This window comes from Hibiscus syriacus, unplaced genomic scaffold (assembly GCF_006381635.1).
Source record: "Hibiscus syriacus cultivar Baekdansim isolate YM2019G1 unplaced genomic scaffold, ASM638163v2 tig00111941_pilon, whole genome shotgun sequence".
Classification (NCBI taxonomy): domain Eukaryota; kingdom Viridiplantae; phylum Streptophyta; class Magnoliopsida; order Malvales; family Malvaceae; genus Hibiscus; species Hibiscus syriacus.
In genome coordinates, this window is record NW_024063217.1 from 1,071,531 (window position 1) to 1,090,398 (window position 18,868).

An 18,868-nucleotide genomic window follows, 5' to 3' on the forward strand; every position below is an offset into this window, starting at 1 on the left:
TGCTCCGTCAACTATAATTATTGGGCGCATGCAAGAAATAAACGAACGAATCTACAAAATCATATACACAAGAAATATAATCATTTAAATGTGAAATGCATGTAACTAACAAAAATGAGTCAATAAAATTATATTGATTTACTAACCGTAGCACCAATGGCGATAAACACCAACTCAAAGCGTCCATCTCTATCTGTTTTGATATGAGTTACCGACTTAGGATTTTTCAGCTTTAAATTGTGACAATAAGCCGGCAGTTGGGAAAACGATGCTTCTGGCGACCCCCTCAACAATTCCAAGGCATAACATTTGGCTCTCCAAGATTGAGAATATGAGATACTAATCTTGAACCGAGCATTCATGTCAGTCATAATTTCATGTCCCCGATATACCCTGCCATTCAAAAACATTAACTCAGCCAGAAAACCACCCAACACCTTTTTGTTTGCCTGTCTATAGTGAGGAAAAACTTGGGTTCTTGAACATGTATGTTTATCAATAAAAGTCCTAACTTGAAACATTTCGCAATCTTTTATCCTCTTTGTAATCATACGCCACGTACAGTTTTTGTCAATCATACACCTTGTTTCGAAACGATCTTTGCTTGATTTGTTAACTTTTAGTTGATAGCCATATTCCACACATTTCGTATACAAAGCTATCTTCAAGTCTTCCTTTGTATCAAAACAATCATCTTTCTTGATACGAATAATTTTTGTGTAACAATCAACTGCTATCTTTACCAACTCTTCTTCCGGTATCTGAAGTAATTCTGGCATATTCCAGTTATACTCCCGTGGCATTTTCTTCGGGGACTTTTCTTTGGGGATTTCTTCTTCTTCAGGGTTATATGAATTACAGAATGGATGTTCAACATGTTCATTTACAGTCGTAACTTCCTCCTCATTATCATCAACAACATCTTCCTCGGCAACGGCTGTTTCATCATCAAAATTCGGGTATTAACCAATATCAAAATCATTACACGCATGGTCTGTTTCTTCTTCTGAAAAATCATCAAAATTCGAGTATTGACCAATATCAAAGTCCGGGTATTGACCAAGATCAAATTTCAAATACTGACTAGTACTCACAATTTTTTCTGTTGGCTCATCATCGTCTAACTGGTCAATACAAAAACCGGAATTTGGTGCTGAAAGTTGATTGGGATTTGGATTAGGGAAAGGTTGTGGGTTTTGAGATTGTGTTTGGTATTGGAAATGTGGTGAAACAATATTTGCTTGGTGATGAAATTGTGGTGGAACCATTAAATTTTGAGCACCATAAACTGGGGTTGAAAAACTTAGTTGATTACTACCCGCTACTGACCCTACTTCACTACTTCTATGTTCAACAACATACAATGTAACATCATCACTTGAAACACCAATATAAGCAATGAATCGTTCAACATCTTCATTGTCGGTTAACAAATAAACTTTACGATTTCTCTGATAAGATAGCCTAAATCCACTTAAGGGCTCTAAATTCAATTTATTTGCAACACGTAACATTAGAGTTTCATAAGTTAACTTTTTTAATGACAGTTATTGTTGAGTTAATCAATTGATGGATTTGGCCAAGAGGGGGGGTGAATTGGCAATTAAAAATTTGGTGGAAGCTTTTGCAGAAAATTGAAAGTAATTGCACAACGATTTAGAGTGGTTCGACTTTCTCAATCAAAGTCTACGTCCACTACCTTAGCTATCCACACTAAGGATTTCCCAGCAAATTCACTAATTTGTTCTTTCTTTTGAGGCCAAAGAGATAACCTTACAACACCCTCAAGAATATACCCCAATTCTTGAGAACACTCTTTCTCAAAGAGAAGATTACAAATTTGCAAACTTACAAGGAAAACCTCACAAGGTAAGATGTTTGCACATTTCTAGAACAAGAAAAGAACACTCAAAGATAATTACAAATGAGCACAAATGGTGTTCTTGAAAGCAAAATGAATATTGAAAGGAAAATTGGCTTGATTTGCACAAACTTGGTGTTTGATGCTTTCTCTCTTGTTTCTCTATGATTTCTTTTTGATCAAGGGCTTCAGAACTTGTTTAAATACACCCTTGAATCACTTCTGAACATTGGGGATAATTAATGAAGATAATATAGCCGTTTAAGTGTGAAAACATTTAATAAAAATGCTTGGAGCGTGGGGGGAATCGGTTCCCCCTCATAGGGGATCGGTTCCCTAAGTGTAAAATTCAAATATTTCGACCGTTGAACAGGGGGGAATCGGTACCCTGGGGGAATCGGTTCCCTCCGAGCATTCTGGAAATCTCGGAGCCAAACCATTCAGGGGGGATCGGTACCCCCTTGGGGGGAATCGGTTCCCTCTGAGCAATCTGGAATTTTTGGCTTTGAAATGGTTCGAAATACTTTGAAAGATTATTTTGAAATTGTTTAAAGATTAAAACTTAATTTTACACTTAAGTAAGGATTAAAAATGATTTTTGAAATATTTGGAGTAATGTTTTGATATTCGAATAATTATATCGAATATACTTAGAAAATCATTTTGGAAAATCTTAAAATTCATTTAACTTAATTTGTTATATCGAAATATCAAAATGTTTTCAACAATCTCCCCCTTTTTGATATAACAAAACATTTTTAGTAATTTTAAGATTTTGAAATCAAGTTTTGAAATTACTCCCCCTTACTTTAACACTTCTCCCATTTATCATTTTTAAAACACACTTAAAACACACACTTCTCCCCCTTTTTGTTAAATCAAAAAGATTCAAAGAAACGTGAAAAACATTTAGCCAATTGATTAGGTATATGTATGCATAAGCTGCTAAGATCACAATCAAGAGAAACGTTAGCCATTAGTTCCATAATCAATATTCATAAACAATGTGATATGGTAAAATTGGTCATATTGCTAATAATGATAAATGATGCAATAATGAATAAATCACACCAAACATATAAGTTCACACCATCCATAAATCAAAACAAATTCATTAATCCACAAATTCAAACATTCCAAAATATTCAAAATGTTAAAATAATAAATTTGGAGTTCAAAGTAAAACATTTAATCACATATCTGGGTCAGGATGAGGAAAACGAGCTCGTATAGCGGCCATTTCGTTAGTGAGGTCATTAATACGTGCGTTGGTTGCTTCATTATTTGCACGTATTTCCCGAAGAATTTCTAATTGTTGAGTTCCCATTGTGGATAAATGAGACTCTATAGAATTAAAGCACAAATCCATGGTCGCATATCGGTAATCAAATGTCTCCATAAAAGATTGAAAATATGGAGGCATTTGAGTCGATTGTTGTGCTTGCTCTTCGGGCTGCTCCTCGGGCTGCTCAGGTTCATCTTCAGCTTCATCGATGTCTCGCATTAATTGCTCAAGCTCGAGATCTTCGTCAGCTTTGGGTGGAGCTTGTGAAGAACTAGCTCCCGGAGTAGTTGCAGAAGATCGAACCCATTCACCGGTTTCTTTATTTTTGACCCATCCCGCTCTTGTTAAAGAAAGAAGATTGATTTGTTTCTTAAGAGGAAAAGCGGCATCTAGACCAACTCGAAGCTCGGCTTTAGAAAAGAGATTACTAAGGATACAACCGTAAACTAGTGAAGAACAGAGTTTCTTATTTGGCACTAGGTTAACGGTTTCAACGATCTCAGCAAAGATAATCTCGGAAAGGTTTATTTTTATGTTGTGTTCAAAACAATGCAACCACCAAAGGTCTAAAGCTCTGAGAGTGGAATAACGACCCCCGGATGGTCGAAACCACCAAGTGATCATGAGATGAAGAAAACGCTCATGAAGATCTAGAACACTTGCACTATCATTTCGTTTATATCGTGAGCCTAAAACTTGTTTTTCATTTGATAAACCTTCATTATCCAAGCCTAAGGCATTGGCTATGTAATCCGGATCAAGATGGAAATATTAACCTAGGAGGTAGGAACGTACTCCTATGGTTTTGGTTTTGTCACGATTTTTGATACAAACGGCATTACAGTAGAAGATACGAACAAGTTGATGATAGACAACGGGTTCAAGTTCGAAAAGTTTATCAAATTTCCATTCGTGCAAGATAGGGAGATATTTAAAGTTAATAACAACCATAGCTTGAAGAGATAGGATACGTTCTTCCCTAATCTTATAAGAGTCAAAATATTGGTAAAACCAATAACGATAATCTTTAGGACCCGGTTGATTGAAACAAGAATTTTGGATAGTCAAGTTAGGATCAAGATTTGGAATAGGATTTTGAGGAATAGGAGGAGGATTTGGAGGAGGATTTAGTTGAAGACTAGAACGACGAGATGAAGACCTAGCACGTTTAGGAAATCGGAATAGATTGGATAACCTGCAATTCAATTAATCCCAAAACTCAATTGAGTCATCAATATTTCAAGGTTCTCTAAATCAATCATAATGGGCAAAGTTTTTGAAAAACTTTTGAAAAATATGGTTTTAATAAACAATATATGTATAGTTTTCATAACAACAACATAATCTAATCAAAACACAATAATTTGAAAAACAACAAATTTTTTTTTTAATTTCGAAAATTTTAAATTTTTGGAAAATTCTTGTGTTTTTGATGAAATTAGTTGTAACATCTAGTTTCTAATCACTAAACAATCAATGCCCGATCACTATTTCAACCTAGAACTAATTAAAACTAATCCTATGTTCAAAATCAATGAAATAGAGAGTTTAGAAAAATTTACCTTGAAAGATGAAGATTGAGGGGATTTAGATGTTGTTTGCACGATTTTAATGATGATTGCAAGTTTAGGAGATGATATTTGAAGTGAATTCCGATTAAAATCAATGATTTGAGGCAAGAATGGAGATTTGAGTGTTTGAGGGTGAGAAACTGCGGAAAAGGTTTTGGGATTTTGGGGTGTTCTGCCCGATTTTAACAGAACCTCAGGGGGGTATCGATTCCCCTATGGGGGGAATCGGTTCCCCTTCAAAGGGGGAATTGGTTCCCTCATGGGGGGATCGATTCCCTCTGCACTAAAATGCTAAAAATCCGACTTTTAAGCACACAAAATGCTAAATTAATCTTCTCTAGTGGTATAGGCAACTCATATATTGAAAAATAATTATGTTCAAACAATTAAATCAATCTTTAATCAATATTTGAACATAAAGTTAATTTTTCATCAAGAATCATAAACTCCCCCTAACTAATAGTAATGAATGCAATCAAAAATTACTATTATGAGCATTTTTCAGTATTTATTAAAAGTGCTGAATTATTTTAAACACTAAGTGAAGATAGGTCAGTTAAACCTAATTCTCTTCTAAGTGTCCAAAATCTTTCCTTATCTAAGGGTTTTGTAAAAATATCCGCTAATTGATGCAAAGTATCAACAAATTCTAGAACTACATCTTCCTTAGTGACATGGTCTCTAATGAAGTGATGTCTAATTTCAATGTGTTTAGTTTTAGAGTGTTGGATGGGATTTTTAGTGAGACAAATAGCACTAGTATTGTCACACTTGATAGGAATAGTACCTACTTCAATTCCATAATCGAAAAGTTGTTGTTTCATCCATAAAACTTGTGCACAACAACTACCGGCTGAAATATATTCTGCTTCAGTGGTAGATAATGCAACACAATTTTGTTTCTTTGAAAACCAAGAAATCAGCATATTTCCAAGGAATTGGCAAGAACCGGAGGTGCTTTTCCTATCTAATTTACATCCTCCATAATCTGCATCAGAAAAAGCATGCAAGCTAAAGCTAGAGTCTCTAGGATACCAAAGTCCTAAACTAGGAGTGTCCTTAAGGTATCTAAAGATTCTCTTAACAACTAGTAAATGTGATTCCTTAGGGCATGATTGAAATCTAGCACATAAGCAAACACTAAACATAATGTCTGGTCTACTTGCAGTTAGATAAAGTAGAGATCCAATCATTGACCTATATAATTAACATCTACACATTTACCTCCTTCATCTAAGTCAAGCTTTGTTGAAGAGCTCATTGGAGTGTCATGAGGTTTCCCATTTTCCAGTCCAAACTTCTTGAGCATATCTTTGACGTACTTAGCTTGATTAATGAAGATGCCATCTTTTCTTTGCTTGATTTAGAGTCCCAAGAAAAATGAGAGCTCCCCCATCATGCTCATCTCAAACTCACTTTGCATTAGCTTAGAAAATTCTTGGCAAAGAACATCATTAGTAGAACCAAATATTATATCATCAACATAAATTTGAACTACTAATAAATCTTTACCTTTATGCTTTAAAAACAATGTAGTGTCAACCTTTCCTTTTGAAAAACCTTTTTCAATTAAAAAATTTGACAATCTTTCATACCAAGCTCTAGGATCTTGTTTTAAACCATAAAGAGCTTTTGTCAATTTAAGAACATGATCTGGAAATTTTGAATCTTCAAATCCTGGAGGTTGTTCCACATACACTTCTTCTTTTATAAAACCATTTAAAAATGCAATTTTAACATCCATTTGATATAATTTAAATTCATGAAAACATGCAAATGCTAATAACATTCTAATTGCTTCCATCCTAGCTACGGGAGCATATGTTTCATCATAGTCTATACCCTCTTCTTGAGTATACCCTTGAGCAACAAGTCTAGCCTTGTTTCTCACTATACTACCACTCTTATCAAGCTTATTCCTAAATACCCATCTAGTACCTACAGTAGATTTATTACTAGGCCTTTCAACTAATGTCCATACTTTACTTCTCTCAAATTGATTTAATTCTTCTTGCATAGCCATAATCCAATGTTCATCATTTAATGCTTCTTTAATATTCTTAGGCTCTATGCATGAAATAAATGCAACATAATTATAAATATTTCTAAGAGAAGATCGAGTTGTTACCCCTTTGGATGGATCACCTATAATCTCACCACCCTTGACATAGTTGTACTCTCTTGGATAAGATACTTCCCTTTCTTCAATGGTTGGATTCTCAAGAGGATCATGAGTTTCTTCATTTTTCGTTTCTTCCTTTGATGATGGTTCTCTAACTTCATGTCTAACATCATTTGTATTTATAACACCTACATCATCATTCACACAAGAATCCTTCCTTGGAAGGGGATTATCATCGAAACAACATGTATAGACTCTTCTACAACTAAAGTTCTTTTATTAAATACTCGATAAGCTTTAGAATTTAAGGAGTAACCCAGAAAAATTCCTTCATCACTTTTAGCATCAAATTTGCCAAGGTTTTCTTTGCCGTTGTTTAAAACAAAACATTTACATCCAAAATGATGAAAATAGCTAATGTTAGGCTTTTTATTTTTGAAAATTTCATATGGAGTTTTCTTTAAAATTGGCCTAATCATTACTCGATTAACAACATAAAAAGCAGTATTTGTGGCTTCCGCCCAAAAATATTTTGGCAAATTATTTTCACAAAGCATGGTTCTAGCCATTTCTTCTAAAGTTCGATTTTTCCTCTCAACAACTCCATTTTGTTGAGGGGTTCTAGGTGCTGAAAAATTATGACTAATACCATTAGAATTACAAAATTCAATAAATCCAAGATTTTCAAATTCAGTGCCATGATCACTCCTAACACTAGTTATAGAGTAACCCTTTTCATTTTGGATTATTTTTGAAAATGTGATGAACTGTTCTAATGCTTCATATTTAGTACTTAAAAATAGAACCCAAGTATATCTAGAATAGTCATCTACCAAGACAAATGCATATTGTTTTCCACCCAAGCTAGTAGTCCTAGTTGGCCCAAAAAGATCTACATGGATCAATTGTAATACTCTACTAGTTGATACGTCATTAATGGATTTAAAAGAAACACGCTTTTGTTTTCCTTTAGCACAAGCATCACAGATTTTATCATTATCAAATTTAAGCTTAGGCAACCCTCGAACTAAATCACCTTGAATTAGCCGTTGCAAAACACTCATACTAGCATGTCCTAGTCTCCTATGCCATAACCAACTATCATGTTCATCCTTAGCAACTAGGCATAAATTAGTCATATCAAAAGAATCTAAATGCACCATGTAAATGTTCCCTATTCTATGACCAATAAGTATAATCCGATTAGATGCAATGTCAATGACTTTACAACCATTAATTTCAAATAAGACATTGAATTCTTTATCGCATAATTGACTAATACTCAATAGATTATGCTTTAATCCATTCACATATAAACATTCTTAATTTGTATGGAAGAGGTATTACCTATTGTACCAATACAAATGTGACCTTTTGAATTGTCTCCAAAAGTCACTTCTCCTCCATTTTTGGCGTTAAGCTCAATGAACCGGCTTTTGTCTCCGGTCATGTGTCTTGAGCATCCACTATCAAGGTACCATGAATTTGAATTTGTTTCCCGTGCCTTGTAGCAATGCTTCTTTCCCTACAAACATAGATTAATTTTTGATTTTTGGTACCCAAATTCTTTTGGGTCCATATTCATTAGTTTCCAAAATCCTAGTCCCCTTAGGTATCCATTTGTGTAGGATATTTTTATCTTTAGTAGTAATGAGTTCTTTAGGAACCCACATACTTCTAACGATTTTTCCATTAGAGGTTCTTTGGGGACCTCTATGATTGTAGTTTCTAAAACTTTTTCTAACAAAGTTGGATTTTGAATTTCCACCTTTTTCAAAATATTTTGTTCCAACTTTATCAAAAGAAGTTTTAAGATCATCAATTTTCTTTTGATGATCATCATTGATCTTTGAAAGTAAATTTTGCAAATCTAAATTTTTCTTTTCAAACTCTTCTAGTTTGATTTGCAAATCTTTGATTTTACTTTCAAGATCGTTATTGGTTTTGGATATGAGTTTGTTTTCATTTTTCAATTTTGAAACATCGTTTTTATATTTTAAAAATAATTTATCATAATCCGAAGCCAACCCATTATATTCCTCTAATAACTCATCATAGGATAAATCATCAAAATCGGATGAGTTAGAAGTTACCTTAGAATCTTCCCCAAATGCCATCAAGCACAAGTTAGCTACTTCTTGTTCCTCTTCATTGGAACTTTCTTCATCGCTCCATGTAGCCACATGAGCCTTGTGCTTATTCTTTGATTGACCCTTTTTCTTCAATTGTGGGCAATCATATTTAACATGCCCTGGCTTTTTGCATTCGTAGCAAATGATTGGGTCCTTCTCTTTCGGTTCATTTTTTAGGCCTTCATTTCGTTTGAATTTTCTTCCTCGATAAGGTCTCATCATTTTTCTGAACCGTTTGGCAAACAATGCCATTTCCTCGTCATCGTCATCGTTATTCGAATCACTCTCATCTTTTGTGGATTTGAGAGCAACTCCAATGTTTTTCTTCTTCTCCTTCTCCTTTGGTGTCTCGTCAATTTTGTCGAGGTCCACCTCATCTTCGAGCATCATTTCATGAGTGAGGAGTGACCCAATTAGCTCTTCAAGAGTTAAGGACGTTAAGTCCTTAGACTCGATGATTGTCGTCTTCTTTGATTGCCACGATTTTGGGAGGGAGTAGACTAACTTTCTCACAAGCTTTTCATTTGAAATGATCTCTCCATATGATTTGAGACCATTGACAATCGTTGAAAATCTATCCGTCATAGCTTTGATATCTTCATTTGGTTTCATCTTGAAATTTTCATAGCTATGCGTTAGAATACTAATTTTAGATTTCTTTACCTCATCGGTACCTTCATGAGTGACTTGAAGTTTGTCCCATATTTCTTTGGCGGTTGTACACAATGAAACTCTTTCGTATTCATCTGGTCCAAGAGCACAAAAAATGATATGGATGGCTTTGGAGTTGAGCTGGAACATTCTTGTCTCTCATTCACTCCACAACCTTGGATGAGTGAGAGGTTAGATGTATCCTTCTTCTACAGCATTCCATGCTCCCATGTCACTTGCTTGAATGAAGTACATCATTCTATTCTTCCAATAAGCATAATTAGCTCCATTGAAGAAAGGATGCTTGTTGACGGGCATCGAATCGAGACCGGAGTCGAAGTTTGAAACGGAGGCCATTGATGACTTTGATAATTGATATAACTCTTCTCGAATCGACTCAAGAGGCGATTAAACCTTCAAATGAGTTAGGCTCTGATACCAATTGTTGAGTTAATCAATTGACGGATTTGGCCAAGAGGGGGGTGAATTGGCAATTAAAAATTTGGTGGAAGCTTTTGCAGAAAATTGAAAGTAATTGCATAGCGATTTAGAGTGGTTCGACTTTCTCAATCAAAGTCTACGTCCACTACCTTAGCTATCCACACTAAGGATTTCCCAACAAATTCACTAATTTGTTCTTTCTTTTGAGGCCAAAGAGATAACCTTACAACACCCTCAAGAATATACCCCAATTCTTGAGAACACTCTTTCTCAAAGAGAAGATTACAAATTTGCAAACTTATAAGGAAAACCTCACAAGGTAAGATGTTTGCAAAATCCTAGAATAAGAAAAGAACACTCAAAGATAATTACAAATGAGCACAAATGGTGTTCTTGAAAGCAAAATGAATATTGAAAGGAAAATTGGCTTGATTTGCACAAACTTGGTGTTTGATGCTTTCTCTCTTGTTTCTCTATGATTTCTTTTTGATCAAGGGCTTCAAAACTTGTTTAAATACACCTTGAATCACTTCTGAACGTTGGGGATAATTAATGAAGATAATATAGCCGTTTAAGTGTGAAAACGTTTAATAAAAATGCTTGGAGCGTGGGGGGAATCGGTTCCCCCTCATAGGGGATCGGTTCCCTAAGTGTAAAATTCAAATATTTCGACCGTTGAACAGGAGGGAATCGGTACCCCCTATGGGGGAATCGATTCCCTCCGAGCATTCTGGAAATCTCGGAGCCAAACCATTCAGGGGGGATCGGTACCCCCTTGGGGGGAATCGGTTCTCTCTGAGCAATCTGGAATTTTTGGCTTTGAAATGATTCGAAATACTTTGAAAGATTATTTTGAAATTGTTTAAAGATTAAAACTTAATTTTACACTTAAGTAAGGATTAAAAATGATTTTTGAAATATTTGGAGTAATGTTTTGATATTCGAATAATTATATCGAATATACTTAGAAAATCATTTTGGAAAATCTTAAAATTCATTTAACTTAATTTGTTATATCGAAATATCAAAATGTTTTCAACAGTTTTAGTTGAAGATTCATGGGTAAAGACATATATTGTAAAACACCATGAACATTCTCCCATGACCCTCCAAAATACAAATCTATCCAAACATGATCAACATTAGATGATTTCATTATTGTAAATTAATTTACTAAACAAACGAGCTGCGAAACTAAAACCTGTTGCCGGATGGGGAAGGATGTCGTTGGATATAGGAACGGATGTCGCCGGAGAGAGTGATAGATGGAGATGGAATGAGTTGATATTTAGGGATTTAGGTTATGGGTTACTGCTGCTGCGTAGTTATATACCCAAAACATTTGTGTTGCGAAACTAAAACCTGTCGCGAATTCAGAAATCGAGTTGCGAATTTGAAATTCAGTATTGCGATAGTCAGAATCTCGTTGCGATAGTCAGATTCGCGTTGCGATTTACGTATTCATATTGCGATTTACGTATTTGCATTGCGATTTACGTATTCGCATTGCGATTTACGTATTCGCATTGCGATTTACGTATTCGCATTGCGATTTACGTATTCTCATTGCGATTTACGTATTCGCATTGCGAATTTGGAAAATCGCAATGCGATAGTCAGAATCGCGTTGCGAATCTGGAAACTGATTTGCAATACCGGAGATCGCGTTGCGAATTATCGATCGCATTGCGATTTAGTTGGTCATTTTGGCAAATCCAACAAAAGTTGGTTAAAATCGTATATTATAAGGCATTTTTGGTCACTGAGGTTATTTTCTCTTATTTTTTAGCTTTTTTTTCTTTTCTGATTTAGACTTTATTAAAAGAGACCTACATTTCTTTCAGGTTTTTGGCTCTCTATATAAAGAGTCCATTAACCTCCGTAGGATTATTTGTCTATCTATCTATCTTTAACAATTTCTTCTTCTCTCTTATATTTCATCCCACTATGAGTGGCTAAGCTTTTTATTTCCGATTCAAGGATGAAACGATTCAGCTGTTATTTTGTGAGGTTTGTGCTAAACTAGTATTTCTCCTTTAATTCAAGTAATCTTTATTTCTTGTTCTTATTTTATGAATTCTTGATATTGATTAAATTGACGACTTAATTCGATATTGAGATTTCTATCGCTAATCACAAGTAGCAAGGGGTAAGTCTCATGATTTGTGTTTGTTCGGTTTATTATTCGAACTTCGCATCGCGTATGATAGTCTTCGGAGAAGTAAATGTACGAAATTAATTGATTTCATTTTAGTCGTTCCCACGATTCTTAATGCTATCATTAATGGTAAGATTTGATTTGAATGATTGTTGCAAATGAGTAGGCTAATCAATTATAAATGGGGAACCATACTTATTACGGTCTCGAGCAAGTGATTGAAAATTCGATCTTTTAAGCCTATGATCAAAATTATAGTCGGATGAGGAACACACCTTTGAATTGGAAGTTTGGTAAGAATTGATTTTCGTTATTTTATTTTTAGCTTTATTTTTTTATTTTAATTTCATAAACCAAAACCCCATTCTACTTTTATTGTTTTAATATTGAGATTTTAATTTTAGCTCTATTGGGATTAAACCTGATTTCGCTATTACTAAAGTTTAGTAAAATCAGTTTTTATTTTGCAGTACTCCGACAACCCTGTCAAAAACCAAAACCAGGAATATGCAGAATGCTCTAGTAATCTCCATTGAAGCAAATGAAAAGAATACTGCATATAGAAGCAAGGTGGCTCATGGGATAGGAATGTTGCAGCAACATATATCAATCTATATATGGCACACATGTTTTGACAGTTATGGTTTTCTTGCGCCATTAATGCATCTTCTGTTATTCTCAAGCCAACTTATCTTGAAAATAAAAAGATTCCTTTGAGCTCTTGTTGTTTATTCATTGTCAGTTTATGGTTCTTACTATTGAACCTTTTCCATCACTCTGAACTTTCAATGAAAACTTCTCAAAGTTCCAATTTATGGTTCTCAAACTTGCACTATTTCGGCACCATCGTCAGAAAAATGGAAAAAGACGAGGCAGGATAAACTGTAAAGCTGAAGTTTCTGCAAAATTTTTGTGATTAGAACTCAACCTTTAAGGAGTTTGTAGAACTATGAACTTGGAACAGTGACTATATGACAGGAAAAAAAGAAAAGAATTTTAGTTCCTATACATTCAGCCCCACTAAAATGACAAGTTTTGATACTGTTGTTAAATCTATATCACAATAGGACTCCCAAACTACTTAATATCCTACTGTTATCTCTTGAACACAAAGTAGCAGAATATTTCTGTAATGTTATGTTAATGAATCCTCAGGTAGCATCTCGGAGCATGTTCCCAAATAAGAAGACGCCTTCCGTTCATCTTATCGGCTTAAATCTGCATCTGTAATAATACATGTAATTAGACATTCAATGAACAATTGAATGAACAATTATGGTATATAATTTAATATCAAATTAGAGCAATAAAAAGAAGTATCATTGGATAATGCCATATCCATTTCCAGATGTCTTTACAAGCACTTGTATGAAAAGTGCAGAGAGGACAGTCATAAAGGTATGTTTGGTAACTTGTTAAGTTTCATTACCTGGTTTCTGCTAAAGTTCGATTCAAAGTCTTCGTTTTCATCAAAGAAAATGTCAGGATGGACGGCAGCGGTGCTAACATTGAGAGCCCTCTTCAACTTCCGGTGGTCCAAGACTTCGACTTCCAGCAAAAACGTTGAACTGATGGGTCGATGATCCGAGAGTCTTATTTCTGCTCGCTGGTAACAAAGTTGATTTATGCCTTTTCCTGACCAGAGTATGCGATCGCACCTATCAAAGGAATTAATGCATGTTATAAGCAATTGAACAATGAGGAACTTCATGAATAACCAGTGGCATTGTGCCGGGAAATGTTCGGTTTCCGTAAACCTTTTCTGACTTTAATGGTGTCATATCTACTTTACAAAAGCTATTACTCACCAAGCCGGAGATCTCTTCTTCTCCCCTTCTCTAGGGATCTCACCGACATATCTATCCGAGTCCATTTCATACTTGTATGTGGGAGGAAAGTTTATTACCCCTTCTTTCCAACCATCAAATACATGTCCACTACTCAGTTCATTATGAAGCTATGGAATGCAACAGAATTGAAGCCATTAAGTTTTGTTATTAAAAAAGTTTGTATGCTGCAGTAAAACTAAATCACTGTGATGCTCACCTGATCATTGTTGATAAGTTCGTCCCAGCACTCTAAAGCAACGAGCCTTCTCACCTCGGCATCCAACATATTGAGACGATAATTTAAATCCCCGAACCAAAATATCTGACTGTTCAGAGAAAGCAACCATTTACAAACTCATATCTCATGTTGGATCAAGGATATAATCATAAGAAAAAAGCCTCAACAATCTAAGTTACTCAATAATCAGAGCCGTATCTGGGCCTGGGTAGGAGGGGCACCTGCCCAGGGCCCAAACTTTTATAGTATATATATTTATAAAAAATAATTTTATATTAATTATAGGATTCAATTATTTTTAATACTTATTATAAAAGTTAACTTTTCTCTAATATTTATTATTGTGCGTTAAATTTTTTCCTAATATTTATTATTAGGGTCCTACTTTTATAACTTTTTTTCTAATATTTGTATAAGTGTCTACTTTTTTTTGTTAATATTTTTTCTAACATTTGTTACTAAAGGCCCAAAATTTTCAATATTTATTATCAGGAGCCCAATTTTTTCAATATTTGTTATTAGGAGAGTAGCTTTTCAATATTTTGGTAACATTTGTTACCAAAATCTCAGAAACGGGCCTGTCAATAATTCAACAACGATTAGTAAGTTACTTACTCATGAGATGGAATTGTTAGGGGTTGTTCTGTATCAAGGGCAGAGGAGAAACGGGTACGTCGAATAATTTCATACACGTCAGAGTTACGTTTTTGTTCAGCTCCGACCTGATGACCTGATGTCAGATGAGAACACACAAAGCACAGCCTGGATTGAAAAAGTGTCATGCTAACTGAAACCGATCCCTGCAAAAGTGAAAACCATAAAGGCAATCAATATTAGTACCTATTGCAACACATCAACATTTGGATGGCATTGATCCATCAAACCTAAGAACCAAAGAAGCTCAATATCGAATTGAAATGATGGAAGCAGGGACCCTAGAGAGATGCCACCAGTATAATTCCCTTCGAAGGTATTTACAGAAGCTATGAGCTAGTCATTACCTTGTTTCCCATGTACCCCATAAGACCAATTCCGACCGGAGAGACTTCCAAATTGTTTATATGTCTCCTCAGCCTCTTTCGTACCCATATCGATATGTATATTCCAACCATCTGCTTGCTTACTATCCTTACATACATCGGACGTGACCCTGCGCCATCATTGTCATGTTGCTCCATTGGTTCCTCCAAGAAAGTATCATCCTTCTCTTCGGGAAACTCGTCAGATACTTCAGATAAAGAATCAACAACTTCAAGATTTGGTAGCTCATGCAGCAACATTGACTCTAGGTTTCCGGAGCTATGGTGTGATCTTTGCAGTCTGCTTCCTGTTAACACCGCAGGCTGCGGACTACAGAAGATGGAGCTTTCCGCCAGAGTAAAGCCTATTCTAGCTGAGCTGCTCAGTACTCTACGTAATTTCGAATGTGTAGAGACAACTTGTGGGGTTGCATCTAACGAGTGTTCTGGCCAGTCCAACCGAGTGTCAAAATCGACACCATATATTCTCTTCAGATTTAAATTTTGTCCAATATCAGAAAATTTCTTCAAATCATTTTCTTCAAGTCGCAGCCATTAGCAGTCTCCAGATACTCGTCGCACATCATTTGCAACGGCAGAGCATCTATTTCGTCTGCTAATACATCAGCAACTGAAGAAGTCCGTAACACAGGAGAAGGTGGGGCACTATAGCATTTATGCTTGCTTTCAGGTTCCAAAGATTTGTTCAGAATTCTTCGAATGATCGACTCCCATTTAGGAATCGGCCTGTTATCCTCAGCTCCAAATACATTTCCAGCATTCAAAGGGACCACCTCCTGGAAGCTGTCCAAAGCAGATCCAGTATTAAAATATTGGAGGGGAAAAATGAAACATCTAACAACCAAACCAATATTCAAATAACTTGCATATGCACATGGGGCTTACTCATCCACAACAGGCAAAGATGTGGAAGATTAAACCTCAAATGATATAAGATTCACCAACGAAAGGAAAATACTCACCCGATAATGTAAATATCAGCTGGATCTTCGGAGGAAAGCCAATCATCAATCTCGAGATCCTCAGACGGAAGTCTTCCAGCAACATTCCAAGTGCCTATTGTCACCCTATAGGCAACCACAATATGTTCAGATAAGAATTAAAAAAACACCTTAAGGCTTACAGTTTAAGCATAAGCATCTAGTGGACAAACCTCACATCCTTTGTATTAATGTACTGTGCACGCAGAGTTTCCGATTTCCCCCTCCTGTGTCTTAACCGATAACCCGAACAGGGTGCATCTGAACATCAAAACCATACAAAACAAATTTAGAAAAACAAATTATTTAACAACAATTTACTTAAGACCGTAATAATACAATGATATGGACATTGCTGATATTTAAACAGCTTTACGTATCGAATTTTATTCCCCTGCCCCTATATCATCCGAAATTCACTTGCGTGGCTAAGAACCGGGCCACATGAACAGAAATCAATATATACCGCATAGCAGAAAACGAGAACGGGGAAGGAAACAAGAAGAATCAGCATAGATGAGTTTGAATATGCTCTTAAGCACAAAGAAATATTGAAGAAATTTTTTGCCTGAAATTCGGCTTCTGCGGTCAGATTGGTTTCCTAATGTCCTGCTGCAGGTATGGTCCTCACCACAGTGCAATCTCGAGTCTTTAACATAGCAGGCTGGATGAAAATTCAAGAAAAACACCATAAAAAGAAAGAAAGTACAAGGGAAAACAGTAATTGTTCAAGATGACATGACAATACCGTCATCTTCACTCTCGGTCTCGGTGTCGACCTCGTCTTCACTGAAATCATACACCTTTGGTTTTATATTCAACCATTTCTTCATCACAATGGATGGCCAAAAGGCCTAAAGTCAAGAAAATTAACCAAGTTCACAATTCAAACATCAGTTTTGATCTAAATTGCAGATTTGGATAAAAACAAAAACCAAGAAGCATACCTCGGAATGCTTTACCCTCCTAGCTTTCATGGTCTTTATTCAAAAGGATTTGCGAAAAGATATAAGCTTTCAAAGAACAGGTTCTTGAACTTGAAAATGGAAGCAAGAGCTGCGGTCTGAACCGGCTGATATTTACAGTTTTATGCGATCATTATATAGAATTCAAAACATACAGATACGACGAAGGCCCGAAATCGGCTTATTGGATGCCAAGCGCTAGGAAGATTCTTGCTAGGACCTAACAGACAAAGACAACATGATTAACAGGCATCCAAAACCTCAACTTGCATTTAAAAAAAAGATTTTTCAATGGTCCTCTTCCACAAGTCCTAATTTCTTGTGCTGGAAAACGGGTAAAAGCAATTTTTAATCTTATAAAATACTCAATAAAAACCATAAAAACATACCCAGAAAAAAAAAAGTCACTTTCAATACTACAAAACAACTATACTCCTAATTCAATTTACAACGCAACACGCTTTCAGTTCGAGCAAATGCACTGCAATTGACAGAGTTGTAAAAGGGAAAACAATACCACTTTTAACTGTTATGAAACCCTAACAAGATTGAAAATTGTAACAAATGTAAACCCAGACAAAATAGCAAACTTCACCTTAAGATGATACACAATCAGAACCCGGATCGTCAAACTAACCCTTAAACTAAACCCAAAAAATTTCTCACCACAAATGTTAAAGATGATGACAAGATAAACCAAAGGAGAATACTGATTAAGACAAGCAAGAGAAAACCGATCGTCATACTATTCAGCAGCCAGGATTTGGTTAGAGCCCACCATTATACTAAATAAACGACATGGCTTAAAACATGAAGCAATCCAAATAAACAAACTGGAAAGTTGACAATATAAAAGAGTTACTTAGTCAAATGGGTAATCGGCATTCAACACAAAGTAAACAACAGCAGCTGTAGACCCCAATTGGTTGGACGGTTTCATGCAAATATATTTTATAAACAGAACTATATATATATGGTACTATGATAATGAAATAAACCATTTTATTTAAGCATGTAAAATAATCAAAGATTAGATGTTTGAAAAGTTGACACATGAAATGTAACCAAAAGGGACCACAAAAGCTGGATCACCCGCACTATATGTGATCGTAAATAACTTTCTGGGTTTCAGGTTTCAACTGAAAAGTTCCATCTGTTTCCTTCAAAAATGAAAACTGAATGATTTTTTTCTTGATTTTCTTGGGGTTTTAACAATGGGATAAGGATTAACTAAGCACAAAGGCATCTCTTTCTATCCTTTGCTCTCTCCTATGTTACTATGTAAGTAGAAAAACCAACAGGGGACGTGTGAACCTATTATGTACGGCAAGTTGTACCAAAGACTAAGTGAAGTTGTAATTAAGACAAGAAGAATAAAGTTTGGAACTTTGAGTGTGAACTACAACTATTAGGCAGTGGCACTAAACTTGGGTGATTAGAACTTACAACTAGTCACCAATTTCAACTTGTCATCTCTTTTTATCATTTCTTTATTGAATCAGTCAAATACTTCATCTTTTTTCATATAAACTTGTATTTAATTTATTCTAATTTTATGTATGATATTATGTAAGAAATATATATATATATATATA

General features: G+C 35.2%; 1 long non-coding RNA gene and 1 pseudogene across 1 annotated transcript; both read right to left on the minus strand.

Annotated features, from left to right (window-relative positions):
* Window positions 1–5,150: 5,150 nt before the first annotated feature.
* LOC120173125 lies at window positions 5,151–18,396 on the minus strand. Its single transcript, XR_005521028.1, has 3 exons — window positions 17,994–18,396; window positions 11,376–11,377; window positions 5,151–5,163 (listed from the first exon to the last, which is right to left on the minus strand). It is a non-coding gene; the product is annotated as an uncharacterized LOC120173125 (long non-coding RNA).
* On the minus strand, window positions 13,283–17,587 carry LOC120173124 (annotated as a pseudogene).
* Window positions 18,397–18,868: the final 472 nt, after the last annotated feature.